The sequence below is a fragment of the Acartia tonsa genome, chromosome 9 (assembly GCF_053477335.1).
Source record: "Acartia tonsa isolate MP-2025a chromosome 9, ASM5347733v1, whole genome shotgun sequence".
Lineage (NCBI taxonomy): Eukaryota > Metazoa > Arthropoda > Copepoda > Calanoida > Acartiidae > Acartia > Acartia tonsa.
This window is the reverse complement of record NC_137268.1, coordinates 10,193,638-10,215,667: the sequence shown is the minus strand read 5'-3', so window position 1 is coordinate 10,215,667 and position 22,030 is coordinate 10,193,638. Positions and strand designations below refer to the sequence as shown.

At 29.4% G+C, this 22,030-nt stretch overlaps 1 protein-coding gene across 4 annotated transcripts in view; it reads left to right on the top strand.

Annotated features, from left to right (window-relative positions):
- Window positions 1-22,030, top strand: part of LOC145328187 (uncharacterized) — a 156,698-nt gene that overhangs the window by 97,059 nt on the left and 37,609 nt on the right. The window contains exons 1-2 of one of the 4 annotated variants that reach the window (XM_080171775.1): window positions 6,389-6,641; window positions 20,028-20,095. The gene's annotated coding sequence lies outside the window, so the exon portion shown is untranslated. Of the gene's footprint in view, window positions 1-6,388; window positions 6,642-8,117; window positions 8,250-15,225; window positions 15,488-20,027; window positions 20,096-22,030 lie in introns of those variants that run through there. The other 3 variants (XM_080171779.1, XM_080171777.1, XM_080171776.1) reach the window with 3 other exon arrangements.

Sequence of the window (22,030 nt, the reverse complement as noted above, 5' to 3'; positions counted from 1 at the left end):
TCCGTTCCCTTCCTTCCTTTAAAGATAATCTTTTTAAAGCCTTCTCCTTAACGCCCTTGGGTCCGATTAACATCAACTTTTCCCCCACCCTCCCAGCCTAACCCACGCTAGCATATATTTTTATGTACTTAAAAAATGCTACACAAATTCAATTGTGGGGGTCGCGTGTCTGAGGGGCCCCCTCCTCTTCCCTCCTCCCAGTCGGCGGATAAATATCTTTAGGGAGGGTTGAGTAGGGTGTATATGTATGTTATCCAGCGGTGTCCCGTAACTTCCGCAAATTATGACATCCGTGTTTTATATTCGCAAAAAAACACAAAATAATAAGGGTTCCAATATTTATAAAAGCGAAGCTCATAACACTATTCATAATTATTCTTGGAATCCAAATTCCAAAAATAAAGTGCATTGAAATTAATTGAATTAAAATAACACAAACTTTACGTTCTTTCTGGAAATTATTTTAGAGTTGCTGCGCATTTTAAATCGTACCTAACTCTTACAGGAATCATCCAATACAGACGGACCTATGTAAATTATATAATAGCTTCACTTTCAAAAATTATTGTTTAATTATGAAAATTAAATTAAAGACAAGTAGCAGTTTCTGTATTGTAATAATTTTGTATAATATGCAATATCTTATTTATGTGATATTTGTGCGGTAGTGAAGGAACATTGTATCAGCCTGGATAGAAGGATCTCCTTGGATAGGGAGCAAAATTGCTGACCCATGTGAATTTACGCTTTGGTTTAGAAGCAGTCGATTTGTGACTTTCCTTATATTTTCCACATATTCTTCACCCAAATGGGAGATTTATTCTTTAATTGATAAGTTAGAAACAAAAATATTTTTTTTAACTTAATTATTTCTTTTGTTTGTTATAATTTTAAGATAATAAATTGCAAAATATGTATCTTCCTTTGGTGAAATTGTATTCTGCAGAATATTTTTACAGTTAGGGAGTTGAATCCATTTTTATAGAAGCAGAACTATAATCTATGATTATGGTTTGGACCCTCTAAAACTGATATCTTCAACGCCGATACGATTTTTGAAATGTAAGATTCCACTTTCCCCTCTCTTGGTGAAGATATCTTCAACGCCGATACGATTTTTGTAATATAAGATTCCACTTTTGCCTCTCTTGTTGAAGATATCTTCACCAAGAGAGGGGAAAGTGGAATCTTAAATTTGAAAAATCGTATCGGCGTTGAAGATATCTTCACCAAGAGAGGGGAAAGTGGAATCTTACATTTCAAAAATCGTATCGGCGTTGAAGATATCTTCACCAAGAGAAGGGAAAGTAAAATCTTACATTTCAAAAATCATATCGGGGTTGAAGATATCTTCACCAAGAGAGGGGAAAGTGGAAAGGTAGATTACAGTTTTAGAGGGTCCAAACCATAATCATAGATTATATTTCTGCTTCTATAAAAATGGATTCAACTCCCTAACTGTTTTATATCTTATGAAAATACTTGTTAAAAAAAGATATGGGTAAGCTAACAGAGGGCAATTTTGCCTTTACAGAGCATGATTAGCATTTATTAAATTGTAATTTGTAAATTAACATTTAAATATTTTAGGTCAGTAATATGATGATTATGAAGAAAAAACTTTTCCATTCAAGGGAATTTGTAATAATGAGTTTCATCTCTCTTTACATATTAAAAGAAGAATTGCACAGTACAAAAAGTTCATTGTACCTTTTTTGAAGAAAAAAAACTATTTCTGTGCATTATTGCTTTAAAAAAGAAATGAAATATGGGGTTAAGCAATTAGGACATTTATTTTTGACTGAAGCATTTGTTCAATTTGTCACAGTTATGCAGTGATTTAAAGTATTAGTGTAAAGTTTAAACACTAGTTTTCAAGTTATTTACCTTTTTAGAATTATGGAACAATTGTTGGACCCAACCCTAAAATATTAATATTAAGATCTATTTATTCATTTTTAACATTTGATAAAATATTGCAGTTTTTTTGCATCCGCATTGGTATTTTTTGCAGATTTAACACAAAAGTAATCCAAAACTTTTTTATTCACATCTGCAACACATAAATCTTCTTTTCATCTTTGTATTGAAGTGCATTGTAAAAGTTAACCCCTTAGTGATATTAAAAAAGTACAAAGTTTAGGAAAAGTGAGTGTGAGTCTATTTGTAATTTTTTTCAATTATCTGATATAGATATGCAAATAAAACATTTTAAAACAATTATATTAAAATGTTTCGGGTAGATCAAAATCTTTTTTTAGGGGTAGAAACAACTCAAAGTCACTTCTGAATCAGAAACAAGATTTTTTAGAATAAATGTTTATTATATATAAATATCATTCATGTTTTTTTTTATTTTTAAACATTATGTGCAAATCTATAATAGAAATACAAAAAAAAAAGGCAAAAATATGCATATTAACATCTTGATATCTGGTAATTTCCATACTTCAATTGAGTTATTTCTAGTTTTAATTTAGTCAAATCTAGTTAGATCTTATTTTAAAAAAAGAATTATTGAATTAATAATTATATTCACACAGATTTTATGTTTTTTACCTCATCTGATTAAATTCAACTTGTATAATAGTAAAGTAACAAATATTTCTTCTACACTTTGCTGAGCTTTTGAACATTATTTCTATAGAAAAGTCCCTGATCATAACCTAAATCGCTACAGACATATACTTGGTAAATTATGAGATATTTGAAAAATTGGAAAACACCTCCACCACTTGTTTTAAAGTTATGGGAGTAGGGGTAGTTATTTGTTTCATTGTTTATTACTTAGGATCAGGTTTTGCTAGGTAGCCCTTCAGAGTTAGGGCCCAGCAAACAAAATAAAACCTTTCCTTTATTTTTATCTTATTACAAAAACGAGGGGTCGGGAGGTAGGGTCATCAGGTACATAAGATAAGTTAAGATTTATTTTTAAATCAGTTTAGTTATGTTACAAATATTACATAGAATTTACAGATATTATAAATCACATCATTAATATACTTTTACTAAAGTGTTATCTATGATAAAAGCACCAATTTATCTCTTAGTACATAACAAATAGTTTTTCTCCTGACCTGACCATACTCCTAATTCATGTTTAAGCAATTTTTAAAAATTTATCAAACCAAAAAATGCAAAAATCGATTTCTCCTATGTCACCAACCCCATATATATTTTCGATAATTATTTCATTTTACTCTCGCTCACCCCTCCCCCATTCTTAAGGTTACAAATTAGACTCCCAGAGTGGGGGAAAACTGGCGAGGTAAAGTCAGCTTCTAAAAGGGGGAGAGGTATATTTTTAAACATACATGTATATTAAGTTTTAATTATGCTATTTAGTAAAATTTAAATTCAAAAGCGGTAGTCTAGAAAAAAATTTTTTATTTTAGTGATTTTTGGTCAAAAAAATCTTCTCTAAAATTCTAGGCATTAATATTTTAGCATTAACAGTTTAGTTTTAGGATCTTGAGTTTTCATCCTATTATAAAGCATCAAGATTTTTTTGTATGAAGCTTAAGATCTTAAGAACTACTTAACTTATTAAGTTCTCTATTCAAAGTAAACTTCACATAGATCATGTGATGGTTTTAGGCTATTTTTTCAGATTTAAGTCTTTTGATGGTTTTCGGCTATTTTCCTAGCCTTTCTGTCACTTCAAATACAGATACACTAGATACTAGTGGCGTAGCCGCTGGTTTATTGATAAAGATCTAAACATTATGTGCATTTAAGATTTAAGTTTTATTTGTAAAAGGAATTTGGCAAGATTCTTTTGGACGTGTTCCCTACTGTTCAGTGTTCATTTTTTGTTTATTGTTAGTGGTACAGCTACTCTATAATTGAGGCTTGTTCATCTGTTCGTACTCAATTTCTTCTTTCCATAGTCACATGGACACTCTCATATAAATCCATAGACGTCCAAGGATGGGGGTAAAGGGAACCCCTTCAAACTTAAGAACCCCCCCCTTTTATCATTACTTAAATTTTTTAAAAATCAAATAATCTTGGAAACCCCCTATTTTATCCCCCTTCCAAATAAAATGTTTAAACATCAATGGCTTAATCCATTTCCTTCGCAGAGGTAGCTAAATCATCTAAAACCTTCACCTTAAGTTTTTACATACAGAATTTTGCTCTACTAGTATAACTAACACTAGTTTTCATACAAAATATTGTTTATTTGCTTTACTGTGCTTATTTTGAATATATCTGTTCTTGTATTTATAATTTTTTCTTGCAAATGTATTTTAGAATAATTTCAGGTATGTTGTATAAATAACTAACAACTTTACAACAACTAATTAGGTAAAAAATAGTTAAAATTAGTTTTAAAAAAATAACATCTTATTCATAGACGTCTGAGGGTGGGGGTAACGGGGTGTTTACCTCCTAAAGCTTCGAAACCCCTCATATTATCCCCCTGCAAAAATTTTAATAATACTTTGGATTACCCCTTCAAACCTTTAAAATCCCTCATTTTACGCCCTTCAAAATAAAAAGCTTGTACGTCCCTGACTATTTCCATTTAAACAAATCTACTCTGTACTTCCAAAAGTTCGTGTGTCCATCTGAAACGTTTGTGGGCGACACGTCATTTTTTAAGCTACTGTGTTTTTTTTTATAGAGATTCATATGACCAATGAGATATCTTCTCTCTAACTTCCTTTTTATTATTGGGAATTATAATTATGCTAGCAATATCTAAGTGACACATTATTTTGATGATTTTCAAATAAGAAATATTTCTACATGGCACTTAAATTGAGAATTTTTTAACTTTTACTAGTTTCATTAACAGCTATTGTTTATGTTTATATGAATAAGGGTGACAATTCAAGGTTCTAAAGGGACAAGACAATGGCTGAAAAATAAATGTACCTCCCAATGATAATACACAAAATTTGGAACGTTTGAACATTCAACTTAATGAAACATTAACAACCAATTAAAATTCACTGAAGTCCCCAAAGTTGTAAAGCCAACAATTAAGAAAACGTTATTATAAAACTTTGGGGACTAGTGTAATTAACTCTCAGGTGACAAATAAGTAAACGATCTTTTATAAACTTCTTAAATAATAAGACAAAATATCACTATTATCAACATATGTATGCCATTTCAAATTAGGATTCTTAATATGGATGGACGAACAAACCTTGAAAATAGAAGTCTTTTTATAAATATAGAGTTGTTTCTCTAATCGTGAAACTTCATGCAAATTTTGAAATAGATTAGGTGATTCCACATATCTAGATTTATCAAACAGAGCTATGAGACACTCCTTTATAGACGAATAGAATGAATGACAGACATGCTCATACTGTAAAAGATTCGGCATTTAATAGCATTATTTAGAAAATATTGCTATATTGTTTATTTCTAGCCACATGTAGCTATGAAAACATATACTTAACGTAACTTTAAAACTTTGACAAAACGGAAGAAGGGGCCGAGGAAGTTAAATTTATAGATAGAATGATTTTCGGCTTTTCTAACATCCAACTCTCTTTTAAACTGCCTTCAACCCCCTCTCCCCACCCCCCCTCTACACCTCTTCTCAATTACCTTAAACTATCTTTTAAAATCTTATGCTCATTTCCCAAGCTCACACAGTAAATTTCCCCTCCACTCCTATTTAGGATTTATAGAAGAGACTCAACATATATATTAAGAGATATAAGTTTTCCGGAATTTTAATGTAGGGAGTAGATTTGAAATCTGCATCAAATTTTAAGGATTTTTTTTATAAAATTCATTTTTTGTATAATTCTTTATCTAAAAGCGGAAATACAAATTAAGTTAATTAATTTTGGCATCCGTGATTGGTGGATTTAAAAAATCTGCGCTCTGATTGGATGTCGTACATCATTCAACCAATTAGAGCGCAGGTAGTTTAAAATCTAACTATCCTATTGGTCAAAATTAATTAACTTAAAATGTATTTCCGCTTTTAGATAAAAAATTATACAAAAAACGAATTTTATAAAAAATCCTTAAAATTTGATGCAGATTTCAAATCTACTCCCTACATTAAAATTCCGGAAAACTTATATCTCTTAATATATATACATATACAAGCTTTGACTTCCTCAATTTGAAACTCTTCCATCCGTCCCTTCCCCCAAAATATCCCCAATCCCTATTCCCCTTTTCTCTGAGAAGAGGCCACAAGTTTTTCTATTATGTACAGTACATTTATAACTGACCGCTCGCTCCCCCCTCCCCTCCCTTTTCGGTTCTCTCAAACCCACACATGCCTCCGTCTCCCCACCTCCCTTCAAGTGTCGCACGCATGCCCTAATCATATGAGCGGATACGGCGAATGAAGGTAAGGGGTAATAGAGAAGGGGAAAGAAACTTTGACTAAGCCCCCCTTAAGGATGAGTCGTGCGGGAGGACGTGGTGACTGACTGACTTTATATAGAGTGACTTAAACTGTGTGTCAACTCAAGTCATCAGAACAGACGAATAGTTTAGACTTTAGTTCAGTGCTCAAATTTTACTGTGTGAGAACGGAGGGGCGTCGTGCAAAGGATCAGTGGTTTCTAATAAAAAATAAAAACATTTAAAACGCATTGGTCAACCAAGTGTGCATAAAAAAACGGAGAAAAACTAATCGGAAGAATATAAAAAAGGTATAAAATTGTTAGTTTTACCCAACAATAGTTCTTTTATAAGTGATTGTAAAAAAATGACTGTTTTAACTGCATATGAAGTTGCTTTGCGCAACTTGCTTATTTTTTCTGTAGCTCAAAGTTTAATTTTTCTTTTGTTTACATATATTCATATTTTTGAATATAGTTTTCATAATAGTCCATTTTACAAATGCATTTTGGTCTTCAAAATTCAAACTAAGCAATTTTATTAAAAGTACCAATATGTCATATGTTTTAAAAATTTTGATCAAATTTTATTGTTGAATTATACTAAGATAAATATCTTCTCATTTTTAGCAAAAACCCAGCACATTTAAGGATAAATTTTCAAGGCAATGAACAGACTTTTAAAAAATAATTATAGTCTATGTGTCTGCAATATACAGATAAAATTGTGCTTTTCCCAAAAGTTTTTTTTATACCGTTCTGCATTCTTTGAATTCTAATGGAAAGCCTTTTAGATAATGATATGTTTTAGTATATTTGACTTTTTATCCCTTTTTTACATATCTTATTATTTTTTATGAACATTGCTTTAAATTAAAATGATGAAAGTGCAATCTAAGAAAAATATAAGATATAAGGACAATTATGTACATATATAGCACAACAACAATTAATTTCTTTGAATTAAATCTAAAATGGAGCATAGATTTTGAAGCAATTATTCTATTATTTTTATTCTCTGTTGCCCACATATGTTTCTTGCATATTTTATAACATGTACAATAAGTGTCAATGATATGAATAAATTTGATAAAATGTTAAACTTCTAGGACATCCAACATCTCAAAGACATGGCTATGTTGTCTGAAAATCATTTAAAACGGTCATAAAAAATATTTTGGTTAATATTGCAGCATTTTTTCCCCTTTGTTCAATACATTAATTTCAAAATAATTAGAAAATAATTAAAACTACTTTATTAGAAATCCCCAAAATCTCAGTGCCTATGAGAGGTTACACTGTAAAGAAGAACCATATCGGTTGAGCTGTTACAAAGATCCTTTGATACAGACAGACTCAAATCCTATAACTATTATAAGGATTTACAAATTACGAAATTTTTTTTTTCATAATAATTGTCAATATTTATAATGTAAGGATAAATATTTTTCATAGGATGACAATATTTAAAATTGATTATTTGGAACTTTTTAGAAGTTTTAGAGCAAAAACACCTTAAATTTGTTCAAAGATAAAATTTTGATAAAGAATTTTATACATGATCTGAAAAATTAGATTATTAACTTAAATTGAAACTATTGTTAAATGTAGCAGATAGCAAAAAAATTCCATCTCAGTTTTTTCAAACATTTTTTTTTATAGTCAATCAAGTTGATTTTAGAGGCAGATTTTTTATCAGAACGAAAACATAAACAAGTGTGATTGTATACATGTGTGTGTGTGTGTGTGTATGTGTGTGTTATTTTTATGTGTGTAAAAAAGTCCAGTTTATAAGTTCCATGCCGTTGTAGTAAGCATTTTCTTCGAGTAAAAATCAAATCAAATTTAAATCGTAGTGAAATAGATTATTACATAGTAAATAAAATAATACTTCATGAAACTTTTTGCTTTATGAAAAAGGTTCGTTTTTTATTTCTTTTATAATTAAATAAAATGCATTTATGTTATTTTTTTTATTCCCTTTAGCCTTATATATTTAAATTAAAACGTTTGTTCTAAAGTACAAATCTACATTTATATAAGAATTATATAGTTATTTATAGCATTGTATCAAAGACAGCTTTCTGCGGATATTAAAATGAAGAATTATAAGATTTAAATCCAGTTTTGTAATCTCTAAGGGGCCGAAGGTCCCGTCTAAGAGAACCGGTATTAACTTTATGATTTTTTTTCATTTTAATATTAGTGAATACAGTCTGTAATACTATGCCATAAATGATTTTTCAGTATGGCTGTGAACCGGTTCTAATCCAGCGGATATTAATCGGTTTCGAAGCCATACTGGAAAAGCATTTTATTCTATTCTTGAATGCAAATTCGAATTACTAAAATTTGTCGCTTCTTTTATTACTTTTGAAAAAGAAAAACAATCATGTCCACGACAAGCGCAGCAATGATAGACTTATTGATGATTAAGAAGATATTGTCAAAAAATTCAAATTGCAAATGGCATGTCTATCAAATTGCTTATTATTTTACAGTTACAATTATTTCCTTTTAACGTATTTATCCTATTGCGCTAATGTGCGAAAAAGTTATTAAATATAATGTTTAATTGTTTATTTTTTAAATGATAAACAAAATTATAAACCTTTGGGGGATTTATTCATTGCTTTTAATTTGACAGGATGCGAAAGCTAACAAAGATTACTCATTAAGTGTTCATTTAAAACGGTTTAAAACTAAACATTTCTTCTATATTGATGAAAAATGAAAAAAACATTTAATAAAATGTGGTATAATTTAATCTAATTTTAAGGGTTAGATAACCAATTATTTCCACTTTTAATCCTTATTTTATATGTACATGTCTGATTTTTTAGCTACATTAGGTTATGGTTTATGTTATATTGATGAAACATCTTTTTATATTATTCTATCACCTCCATAGTTAGGAGGAGCTAGGAGAAATATTACAGGGATCTAAAGGGATAAGACAATGGCCGATAAATTGATTTATATCCTCAATGTTGATACACAAAATTACCCTTTCTGTAGATTATAATTATTAGTTGAAAGGTTTGAACACTCAATTAAATAAAATTCACTAAAAAAGTCCCCAAAGTTGTAAAGCTAACGAATAAGGAAACTTTATAATAAAACTTTGGAGACTAGTGTCATAAACAGCCCATTGTCCCCTCTCTCTCTCTCTGGAAAGATAATCTAGGAGATTGGACAAATAGACTCCTAAACAGTCTCCATACGACTTCGCTAAAATGTTATCCCTTTAAACAGCAAAAAAACTTTTATATTTAGTTTAGTTACATAAAAGGATAACTAATAAATATAAAACACACAAGTTGATCTATCTTATAATAAATATGTGACTCCATAGATTAAGAAAAAGGATTTGCTTAAATATTTGCTGTTTTGAAACATGGTATTATTTTGTAAAGTACATTAGCATACATTTGTTAAAAAGGGGGCGGGGTTATGGGAAAAAATATGGGTTTCAGATTTTGTAAAAGATATATTTCTCACCTTATTTATTGAAAGAATGATGAATAAAAAGTTAAAAATGTAGAAAACATTCAACTTTATCAGTGCAGCGGTAACAAATGATATTTTAACGAGTGCACAGTTAGCCTCAAAATATTGGATTATAATCTCAACTTGAAAGATCTTATTAATCTTGCAAACAATTTTTAGAAGCGCAGCTTCTCTATCCTTTTAAATAAGTCTAAAAGATAAAAAGCCTATAAAATCTTTAAGTTTATAAGTAAGTTTGTTCTTTTGGTACATTAAAAACATTTAAATGTACATATTACTCTTTTTTATCGCCAACTATTAAGGAGCCTTGGTTTAGAAAAAAAACATAAAACCATTGAAAGACGTATGTAATGTTTCTTAAAACAGTCATTTTAGATATCTTTTACTTCAAACAAAAACAAATTTTCTTGACAAATTTAAATCTGCGCGCCTATTGCATAAACTCGTGCTTGATTAAGATTTGCAAAGACAATGCAAAATTTTGTGTGTTGACCGATAAGAATTAAGTTTCACGCACAACACACACCCACACACATATACACACATACAATAGTTTTCTCAAAAACAAAATCAAGAAAATTTTATAGTAAGAACAGATAGAAAGATATAAAAAAATCAGAATTCTTTTTTTACTCTACAATTATACTTAAATTAAAATTATTTTCCTCGATCTCTTTATATTTAGATGTACGCGTTTTATGGTTTTAAAAAGCTTCTTTTTTTCATGCAAAGACACACACGAAGACCACGCGCTACTATTTTTGAATGTGCACTTATCTTGACTTTAAAGATATTTTAATTACTAAATGAATTGTAAATTTCCCCCTCTAAAGAATTTGATAACACAAAAGATAAACTTAGAAACATTTATAGACATTGGGAAAATTAAGAGGAATGAATCAATTTTGAAGTTAGGTATTTTTGTTTGTTCTACTGTAGCAGCCAGGGAGGGAGGGGACATTGGGCTGTTTATTACACTACTTCCCTACTTTATTACACTAAGCAGGTTCATTAAGTTCAGTGTCCAAACGTTTCAACCACTAATTGTAATATACAGATTTTGTATATCATCATTGAGGATGTACATAAATTTATTCGACATTGTCTTATCCTTTTAGATCCCTGTTAGCATCAGTGCTTTAAGTAGACCCCAAAACAATGCACTTAAATATCTTCTTTTGATTTCGAACATTTTTTTTTATTTCTGCAATTTAAATGGATTTTACAAAGAAAAATCATTTCTCTTATCTTAGCTGTAGATTTTACAAAAAATGAACTAACTTTACAAGGAGGAAACTTAAAGTACAAGTAATTTTAAAACACTTTCCTTACTTTTTACAAAAAGTTTATGTAGTTGTTAACACAAGGGCTCGGCATCCGTACATAAAACACCATTTGAATTAATTTTCTGAAATGAATTGAAACATCCAACTGAATTTAAATTTCCTAAACGGCCTCGAGGTTTATGAAGCTCGGCTGCCAAGCCCAGGTTGGAGCCATTTAGTTAAGAAACTGTGTGGGGGGAAAGAAAACAAATAAATATAATTATTTTATCATTAATGCACACTAAATCATCTTTCCAGGACTTTAAGTACATTCTACATTTTTCTTTATACACCTGTACGTACTTACCTAATTAACATTTTTGTCTACCTTATATTTTCTATTGTATCGAGGCAGCTCAATAACTAGGTTATGTCAGGGATCTAAAGGGATAAGACAATTGTCGATAAATTTATGTTCATCCCAAAAATAAAGGTACTAATTCTATTATTCCAAATGGTGATATGCATAAATGTATAATATTGCCTCTTCTGTAGATTACAATTAATGGTTGAATCATTTGGACACCCTAATTAAAGATCCATCAAATCAAATTTCAAAGTTGTTAAGCCAATGTATAAAACCCTTTTTATAAAACGTTGGGGAACAGTCCAATGTCCTCCCTCTCTAGGTTGTGTACCTGATAATGCTTTAATTATGTTAACTTAATAGAATTTATTTATTTCTCATAATGTTTATTGTCGGATTAAAAAAATATATAAATACAGAATTGATTGCTTAATTTCGTTTTTATTCATAAACATAATTGTCTATGTCTCATTAAAATACCTTTCTATTTAAAGATTTGTACTTTTCCTCAGGAAGTGTCATTGTCTTTTTCAAATACCTTTATGTTTAAAAATTTGTACTTCTCCTCTGGGAGAAAGGAGACATTGGGCTGTTTCTTGGGCCATTGTCGTATCCCTTTAGGTTCCTGACTATTTCTCTTTATTCATTCTCTAAAATATTTTTTTGTTCTCTTTTCGCTAAAGACAACTGTCAAAATTTTGTTCTAATTTGCTAAATGAATAATCTGGTCAAACTAAAAAAATACTTTAAAGGGACTGTGCACGAAAAAAAATCTCATATATTTCCTTCTTTTCATCATAATAGGCCGCAAAATCAAGATATTATCCTCGATATTTTTGTTAATAAGACATTTTTTGGTGATCAGTATAGTGAAAAGCACTTAGAAATTTTAAGGATTAATAAATAAATGAGCAATTTTTTCATGCACAAACCCTTTAAACTCTGAAAAAGATACAAAAGTTACAAACCTTACAAATTGTTTGAGGCTTATGTCATTATGTCATTTGACAAAGACCTTTTGAATTATTGTTAGAAATTTAAAAGGAAAAGTAGAAATATTTTGCAGGGATCTAAAGGGATAAGACAATGGTCAATAATTGATGTACATCTCCAATCATAATTATGATTAGTGGTTGAAACGTTTATACACTCAATTAAATGATCCAACCGATCCAAATTCAATAAAAGTTAAGAAGGTTGTTAAGCCAAGGAATAAGAAAACGCTATTATAAAACTTTGGAGACTAGTGTTATAAACAGCCCAATGTCCCCTCCCTCCCTGAATAATTTGTGGAGTTAATTTTGTACCCTATCCTCTAGTTTTCCTTTTCATCATATGACTCTGAGAGGCTGACAACTTATTTGAAAAGACAATTTATTTTAGTTGTTGTGTTCTAATAATATTTTTGTAGCTAAGATACTCTGTGAGTGAATTTGTCTGTCTGTTGATATATCAATCTGTTCTTCTGTATAGTTTTCTTAACTCACCCTATCTCATTCTCTATTTTTTTATTATTATTTCTTTCTTTCTCTTTTTCTCTCTTTCTCTCTCTGTCTCTCTCTCTCTGTGTCTCTCTCTCTCCCTCCCTCTCTCTCTCTTCCTCTCTCTTATGCTCTCTCTTTCTTTATTTATTTTTCTGTCTCTCTATTTCTCTGTCTATCTCTTTCTGTGTATCTATCTATATCTCTACTCTCTATTGATCATTATATATAGATGAAGGTAAAGTTGAGTCTATCTTTGCATAAAAGCTGCACCACTATTCAGTATACTCATCCTTGTTTTGTGTAAAGGTAAACTGTACTCTATGTAACCCTTTCCTGTCATATGAGTTCTTAGAATACAGTCAACACCTAAAAAAGTCTGTGTATATAAGCTTGGATGCTTTTGTTAGTTTGTGTGTGTCTATGCATCGGTTTTCATAGAATTGTTAGTTATCTAGCTATCTGCACTTTTAGTTGAAAGCTAAGTTAAGACCTTCACACCCTTATTAGCAGGGCTCGGCAGATTCGCGTCGACCACGACTATGCCTCAAATTTAAACCGTTTGGATTCTTTGAAAAATTGAACGTACGGACATTCTATAAACGATTATAGAGTTACTACACTTTCTAAATTAAACACACAGTTATGGAATCATCATACAAAGTTTAAAATTGATAGGACAATTCTAACATGTCTAACATAACTATAAAAGCTATCCTTTATGGAGGTCTTTATTATAGAAAAGCCTTGCTTTTAAAAAGAACAAACTTTGAAATAGAAGAAAACTAAATGAAAATGTGCGGGTCTTCGTAGAAAAAAATTTAAATTTTTCTGCTTTTTTTTAGTTTCTTACATTTTTAAGGTGGTTTTAAGCTATTTTCCTGCGTCAACCTACCCCGAGGTTAAGGCTGAGGATTAAAATATTGATATTATTAAAGTTTTTAACGCCTTTTAAAACAAATTTCGTGTTTATAAAAATAAATTAATTTCAATTTAATTAATGAAGCAACTAATTTGTCAAATAATTAGGGATGAAAACGTCCATAAAAGCGTAGCTCAATGCATCATGACAGCTTCGTGTAGACGTAGGGACTTTCTTGTATTGCTTATTTAACTGCTACACTTTCTAAATGTTACAGGAATCACCACATTTTAAAATCATTATGATGTTTATTGTTTAAAAAAATTGCCCTAATTATATTTAAATCAAGAAACATGGGAAAAATAATTTAGAAAATTTTTAAAATAAACAATTTTGAACAAAACTTTAAAAATGATATTTTTCTAAACATAATACATAGTAGAATATTATCAAGAATTAAGCAAACATAAATGTTATCAAATCTGTTTACTTTAAACATTATTTACCTATCAAATGATTATTTTTTGCGTACTGTTAAAAATAAGGTGGCTAATTTTAAATTTTGGAGAGATAAATTAAGGAAAACTGTTTTAAGATTAGTAAATTTGGCGGGTATTGTTAAAAAATCTTTAAATATGACTTTTTGTTAGTAGTCCACTGAAACTAAATCAATGAGTAGCTTCTGAACCAAATTTGAAAAATGCAATTTTACCCTTTTCATAGTGATAAAATTATTTCATTTTATTTAATATAAAATTATTAGAATGCTTAAAACTTTAAAGATGTATATTTTTGATCTCCACAAAGCTGAATAAATCTAGAATGGTTTGGATCATATGATGAATTTTTCATGTGTTCTTTTAAAGTTGCTTTGAGCAAAATTATCTAGTTATTGTGACATGCTTTATATCAATAACTTTTTGACATTTATATTTACAACTTTGAAAATGAATTAGGTTAAATAAAAGTAAAATTTTATGTGACTAACAATGATTAGAAGCCTAAAACCAGTATAATGTATTATAAAAGTTAAGATCACATGGTTTATCAAAATCAGATTAACATCTTTTAAATGTGACTCGCTTCTGTAAGGTTTGTTAAAGGGTATGGGGGGAAAGAAGGGAGGGTTGGTGTGCGTTATTTCATGCCTTGGAAAGTTTGTGTATTTGTACAGTATAACGACCGGTCTTTGCCTTAATAATCGATCCCTCTTTTCAAACTTTACTATCATACACTGTGTGAGTGGTTTTCATAGCTGTTACATACTGTGAAATCACAGTAATATTTTGCTTAAACTAACACTTTCCAAAAATGTGATTATTTTATTACAAATAGTCATGGGAATTGCGCATATGTATAGGAGACCAAAACAACATGGAAAAAGTTGAACCACAACTTTTAGAATCCAGAGAAGTTTTTCTGTTTAGTCGCTTAACATGCTTTGAACTGAACACTACCTAATACTTATCTTTTATAAAGACAATACTATAGTGCAATATAGAAATTATTATTTTCATATATTCACGTTTAACAATAATTCATTTAACTGTGATATTTATTTATTTTATTATTGTGAAAATCTTAATATTTGTCAAAAATTCAAGTTTTGAGATTTGTAGATTCTCTTAAATGTACTTTGAAATTTAAAGTACATTTTCTGTGATATAATTACGGTAGGAGCTTTTTATGTTTTATTATGAATTTTAGTTATTTAAATATTTAAGAGATAAAGTTTAATTCAAGGCAAAAACGCAAGAAAATATTTGAAAAATAGAACACACATTGACCAACAATTTCCGTGATTTTTAGTTGCAGACAAAAAAAACTTACTACTGTACATTAAATGATTTGATGCTTCGCCCCTAGTTAATTTGACAGTAAGGGGGAGGTGATATCAAAATAGCATTAGACCATCCTGTGACATAGTAAGCTTCCCATTAAAGAAAAAAATATTTTTCTTCAAATAAAACTAATTTTTAAATGTTATTCCATATGTTTCAAAATATGGTTTTGACTTTATGTTTGAAGTTAAATTTATCTTGATTTTTTATCCTTGTAAAGTTATTGTGAATTTAAGTTAAAAAAGCTGCCTATACAATATATAGTTTTTAGAAATTAAATAGTTTTTTTTATTCTTGAAAATATACATCTTCCACCCTTAGCAAAAGTACATATTGACGTATATCGGCCCTTGGTAACAACCCCCCCCCCCCTCTCAAAATACTAAAATACAATAAAATGTGTACTTTTTAGCTCTTTTAGTTCAGACCCACCCCTAATTTTCGTCCCCTCAAAGATTTTTTCTCCTATAATATTATATAATAGCAGTTTTACTTCTAAAATGTACTACGAGTTTGTTAAGTAAATTCGGAAAATAATTTGACATTTTTAGATTATTGCATTAAAGTGTATGAAAAGACCTTTATTTGTATTTTGATTCTTAAACTTTTATTAAAATTTTATTTATGTTTTTTTTAGTGCACAAAATGTCCGAAATTGGTCGATTTTAGTTGCGTGAAACTTGCGTGAGAGGATAGGGGGCTAGAAAGGAGAAATGGGGAGAGGGTAAAAGACGAGTTTAATGAAAAAAGACGGGGAGGGGGGGGGGGAGGGGGCAAATGTATAACTGATAACAAAAATTTATTGTTTAAAAATCTTAACAGCTTTTCTCAATTTAAAGTAAAAGCAAAACATTTTTAAGCTACAAATAATTGAATTTACATTTTTCCTAAAATGTCACATAATTAAAACAAAGTTGGGAGCCTTTGTAAACTTGTTTTTCTTGTTATTCAAATTGATTTAAAGGGAGTGTGAACGTAAAAATTTCTCATCTGATTATCAAATCTTAACATTTACTAAGCACATTTCACTACACTGATCAACCAAAAATGTCCTATTCACAAAAATATCCAGAAATAATGCCTTGATTTTATGGTATTTTGAGAGGGAAAAAGGAAAAAACAGGGAAAATCTGAACGTTTTTGTTTCTTATAATGTTTGTAGGGATATTTAACTTGTCATATATAGTTGAAACAATTTACTTACTGTTAAGGATTTATTTTATGCTATAAAATTGCCAATTCGTTTTTTTATAACGTAGTAATTAGGTAATAAAGACATATTTTAAATTCGTATTATTGACAAAAAAAATACCTCACTGTCTACAAAGGGTTGAATCTCATAGGTTATATAAAATAATAATATCCTTTTTTATTGTGTTGAACAATAAATAACCCACTTTGGAGAATTAGTTTACACTTTTATCAGACTGTTTATAAAGAAATATTGCGTCTTTATTATTTACAAATTTGTAATTAAAGGTGGGCGAGAGATGGGCCATTTAAAGTAAATTGGATACTAATAAAAAACCTGTTTCTGGCTTTGTTATTGTATTTGGTTTTCAATAAAAAAATATTGCTTATTTTATCAATTTCTAAGTAACTATACATTGGATTAAAGCAAGGATTATGTTAAAAGTCAGCTTAACTGTTAGGAAAAATCTAGAACTATGTGAAAAAGTTTAATTTTAGCTATAATGGGAGAAAAAAGCAATTTAATGCACATTTTATATAATACGGAAAATTTGTTCCTTTCCCCGTACCTTATAAAAATCGTCGGAAAAAGCCGTTTTTTAAGCAAACAAAAGCGCGTTTTGCTCTATCTGTGAGATATTATGAATGAGATGATGTTAAGATTTGATATTAAGATGAGAAAAATTTACGTTCACAGTCCCTTTAAACTAAAACACTTGTCTTTTATTAAAATACATTTTGATTAGCAGAATTTTCTAGTATTTTAATCCATAATAATTTTTGACAACGTGCGATGATAAAAAAAGTTGTTTTTAATCTTTTTAAGTTTTTATAAGAAATAATTTTACTATAAAATATATTGATTATAAATAAAATGATTCCTGTTTCGTGCGTATTTTTAACATAGTATATATAAAGCAAGGACAAATATATTTTCATTTAGGGAAGCTGTATAGTTTTTAATATGTTTGTCTGTCTATTTATTGTTGTTATTTGAAACCATTGGACCAATATGGCTGTCCTTTTTAGTGAACTATTGGTTTGAAGAATAGTTATTTATCACATTGTATTATAGAAAATAAAAAAATAAAAATTATAAGATTAGCTAGGCGGATATAATCGGTTTCGAAGCCATACTGGAATAGTTATTTCTCGTATCGTATTATAAACGGCTTTCCGCGGATATAGAATGTACAATTATAAGATTAAAACTAGTTTTTTTTAGCCCCGAGATGCCGAAGGCACGGGCTAAAAAAACTAGTTTTAATTTTATGATTGTACATTTCTATATTCGTAGAAAACTGGATATAATACGATGCTAGACATAGTTTTTTCGTATGGATGAGAACCGGTTCCTATCCACCGGATTCGAATGAATACGAGAAATTAAATTATGTATGAAGTAGGAGTCAAAATATAGTCAATAACTTTTGTATCGATTTAACTAATAATTCTGTTTCCCTTCTTAGACAATTCTATAGTAAATCGCAGCTGCTCTTTAGATAATGATACAACTTTAACTTCTAGTTGCGCTATGAATTGACTTTAATGTTCTTGTTTTTATAAATGACACCTTATTCAAGAACGAGATAAAATTGCGTTTGGTTGAAAAAATCTAGTTTCAAATTTGAAACAACCAAAGCCAACCTTTTTTTTTTGACCATAAGACGAAATTTACAAAACATATGACTTAGATAACATATTTTGTTTTCTCGTATTCAGTTGAATCCGGTGGATAGGAACCGGTTCTCATCCATACGAAAAAACTATGTCTAGCTTCGTATTATATCCAGCTTTCTACGAATATAAAAATGTACAATCATAAGATTAAAACCAGTTTTTTTAGTCCGTACCTTTGGCACCTCGGGGCTAAAAAACTGGGTTTAATCTTATAATTGTACATTCTATATCCGCGGAAAGCCGTTTATAATACGATGCGAGAAATAACTATTATAAAATAAAAGGCTTAAATAGTGTATCATTTCTAAATAGAATAGCGCAGCAATATCTATCTAACAGCTGAATTAATTAACATTAACAGGAACATTAAAAACTTGACTGACAAATTGCAATAAAAGTTTTAATATGACATTCATAATTATAAATTTTAGTTTCTTTCTAAATAATGCAGTAAATGGGATGACGGACAGCAATCCTATTTATAGAGTAGCTTTGCTGCTAATTAGGTAGACACAAAAATGCATTTAAATTTTTCTAGCCCATGGTCTGTCCTAGAAATTTTGACAACTGCGTTTGAAAACTTTTGAAAGGCGTAAATATTTCTAGATTTTGTAGGTAAGGGTTATATTTGGTGGAAATTTCCCCTTCAGAAAATGTCAATAGTAACTGAAAATATATATACGATTGATTGTATAACAAATCAGCAATTTAGGGATCGAACAATGGCCTTTGGTATCTAGTAAATTTTAGGGGGAAAGAAGGGTTGTAAAATTATCAAATTGACATTGTAATTTGCCTTCCATGTGAAAATTAGAAAAAAAAATCTAATTTTTTAATGATCAAAATTGTTTAAAACAATTTTCTCGTATTCATTCGAATCCGGTGGATAGGAACCGGTTCTCATCCATACGAAAAAACTATGTCTAGCATCGTATTATATACAGTTTTCTACGAATATAGAAATGTACAATCATAAGATTAAAACCAGTTTTTTTAGCCGGTGCCTTCGGCACCACGGGGCAAAAAAACTAGTTTTAATCTTATAATTGTACATTCTATATCCGCGGAAAGCCGTTTATAATACGATACGAGAAATAACTATTAAATACGTTGGTTTTCTTTTGATTTTTCTGATTACCAAAGCAAAATATATTAGATCTTAAATTAAGCCTTTTTAAATTTGAGAATATTTATCCCTGGCAATTTATGGGAAAGGAAAAGTGCTCGCCTAAAAGTGGCCCCCTCGGGCCAAAATTTCTAGTTTTTCAGCTTTACCACTTTTTTTTTCATTTTTACATGTGCATCATTAATTTTTGCATTAAGAAAACTCGTGCGGATTTTTAAACGTTTTTTAACTATAGTACAAAAAATAATGAATATTTGATTTGTCATTTAGAGGGACAATTTTTAAAAAAAATAATTAGAATAGAAAAAATGTATTATATGTCAATAATTTTATTTTCTTTTTTTCGACTTATTTAATAATTTGTTTTATTTTCAGAGCTTTGTATTTAATGGCTGGTTGGTGCTAATTACAGCCATTCACTCGGATTCTCACACCACATTCAGGTAATTGGTTGAAAAGTTTAAACACCCTTACTTTGTTGTATGTTGAATATTTCAAATGCTTTTCCTTTTATATATTTTATCCAGTGATCTAACGGGATAAGACAATGCACGATAAATTGATGTACATCCCCAATGACGATAAACAAAATTCCTCCTTCTGTAGATTTCAATTAGTAGTTGGAAGCGTTTGGACACTGAAATTAATAAAAATTCAATAAGAAACAAAGTCATTAAGCCAACGAATAAGAAAACGTTATTATAACACTTTGGGGACTAGTGTAATAAACAGCTCAATGTCCCCTCCCTCCCTCCCCGTATTTTACCTATTATCACGTGGTGTCGATGGTCAACAGGAAAAAAGAAAATTCATTAGGTGACTATTTAGATAAACATATACAATACCTGGACATTAATATTACTAAAGTTCTTTAGTAAGTTAGAATTACAGTAAATATCAGTGTTAGCTATCCAGCTATTTTACTGTGATTCCAAAAGAAGAAAATGCCTTTAAAACCTTCCTAAATTAGTGCGTCATAGGGAAAGGGGTTAGGAGCAATTTTAAAATTCTTTTAGCAGTTATGTGTATCAATTTTCATTTTAAAGCATTCATTTTCTTCCTATCCCAAGTTTTATTAATAACAACAAAATTAATAACGAATATCTTAAAGTAAGAATGAAATAAGGATAATATAGGGATGGTTTTAGGCTATTATCTGCTACCTCTTTCCCCAAATGAATACAGAGCCCCTAGTATATTTAGTAGAAAATAGTTGAAAATATTATTTTAGATTTTAGTAAAATTTAGGGTTTTAAGCCTTTTTTGCTTTTTTTTTAGTTAGGTCCTGTGATATTATTTGTCCGTCCGAGATAATTTGTGAAAAAATGTTTTCACTTTTGTGTTTAAACATACGTCAGCAATGTATCCCAAGTTATTTAGACAAACATAATTACCTCGTGTTGGATAGGGACAGCACAAAATGAATATCAGCAAACATACAAATTAGCCAAAAATTCGAATCAATGGATTTTAAACAATTAGCGAATATATTTTTAACTTAAGTTCAAGCAATATCTAAAATGAAGGATTGAAAAGTAACAAAAACGCACCTCTGCTATGCACGTAATTTGTACAGTAGTATCTTCCATCAATTGCATATTTTATCAATATTTACTATTTTTACTCAATTATTCAGTTTATTAAAATACCATTTACTTACTACTTTCCAATTTAATGAAATAAATTTTTATATTATTGAGCTAAAAAGGACTTTAAGTCAATTTATTGTGTAAGGTTTGTTATAACTAAAACAAATCGTTGATTTGTGGAATAACCTCTAGAAATATTTTGTGTTACATAATGTAATGTTGCTTTCACTAAAAGAAAAATTTAAAATTAACTTTAGGTCAAAATTTAAGGAATAGACTTATTAGGATATCTTATCTTTCTTTTTGATCATTTTGTTACACAGATAAGAAATACTTCCTTTTAATAAAAAAATCCACGAAATGTCATCCTTATATAAAAGAAACAGTGTCTAGATATGTCTTGCTGAATGTTCTTGCCAACCGCCGAACCGATATGGTTCTCCTTTACTGCTTAGCTTTTTATATGTCCGGGTAAGGTTTTTAGCTATTTGGAGGAGGATTCCAACACTCTCCCAGGAGAAATCACCCATAGAAAAAAATTATCCCCAAAATTTTTTATTTCACCAGATATTTCTTACCCTAAAAAAATTGTCACCATTTGTGTGTATAGTTCATAGATCTAATGTTATGTATTTAGGACATTCAAATCATTTTTAAAAACTTTCTGTCCAGGTGATAAGTGACTGGAAAAAATATTACCTACACTTACAGGGTGATTTTTTCTAGCTCTTGACAGGGTGTTCTAGTTAATTTCTTATTTTGGAAAATGCTTATTACCTACTTCTTTCA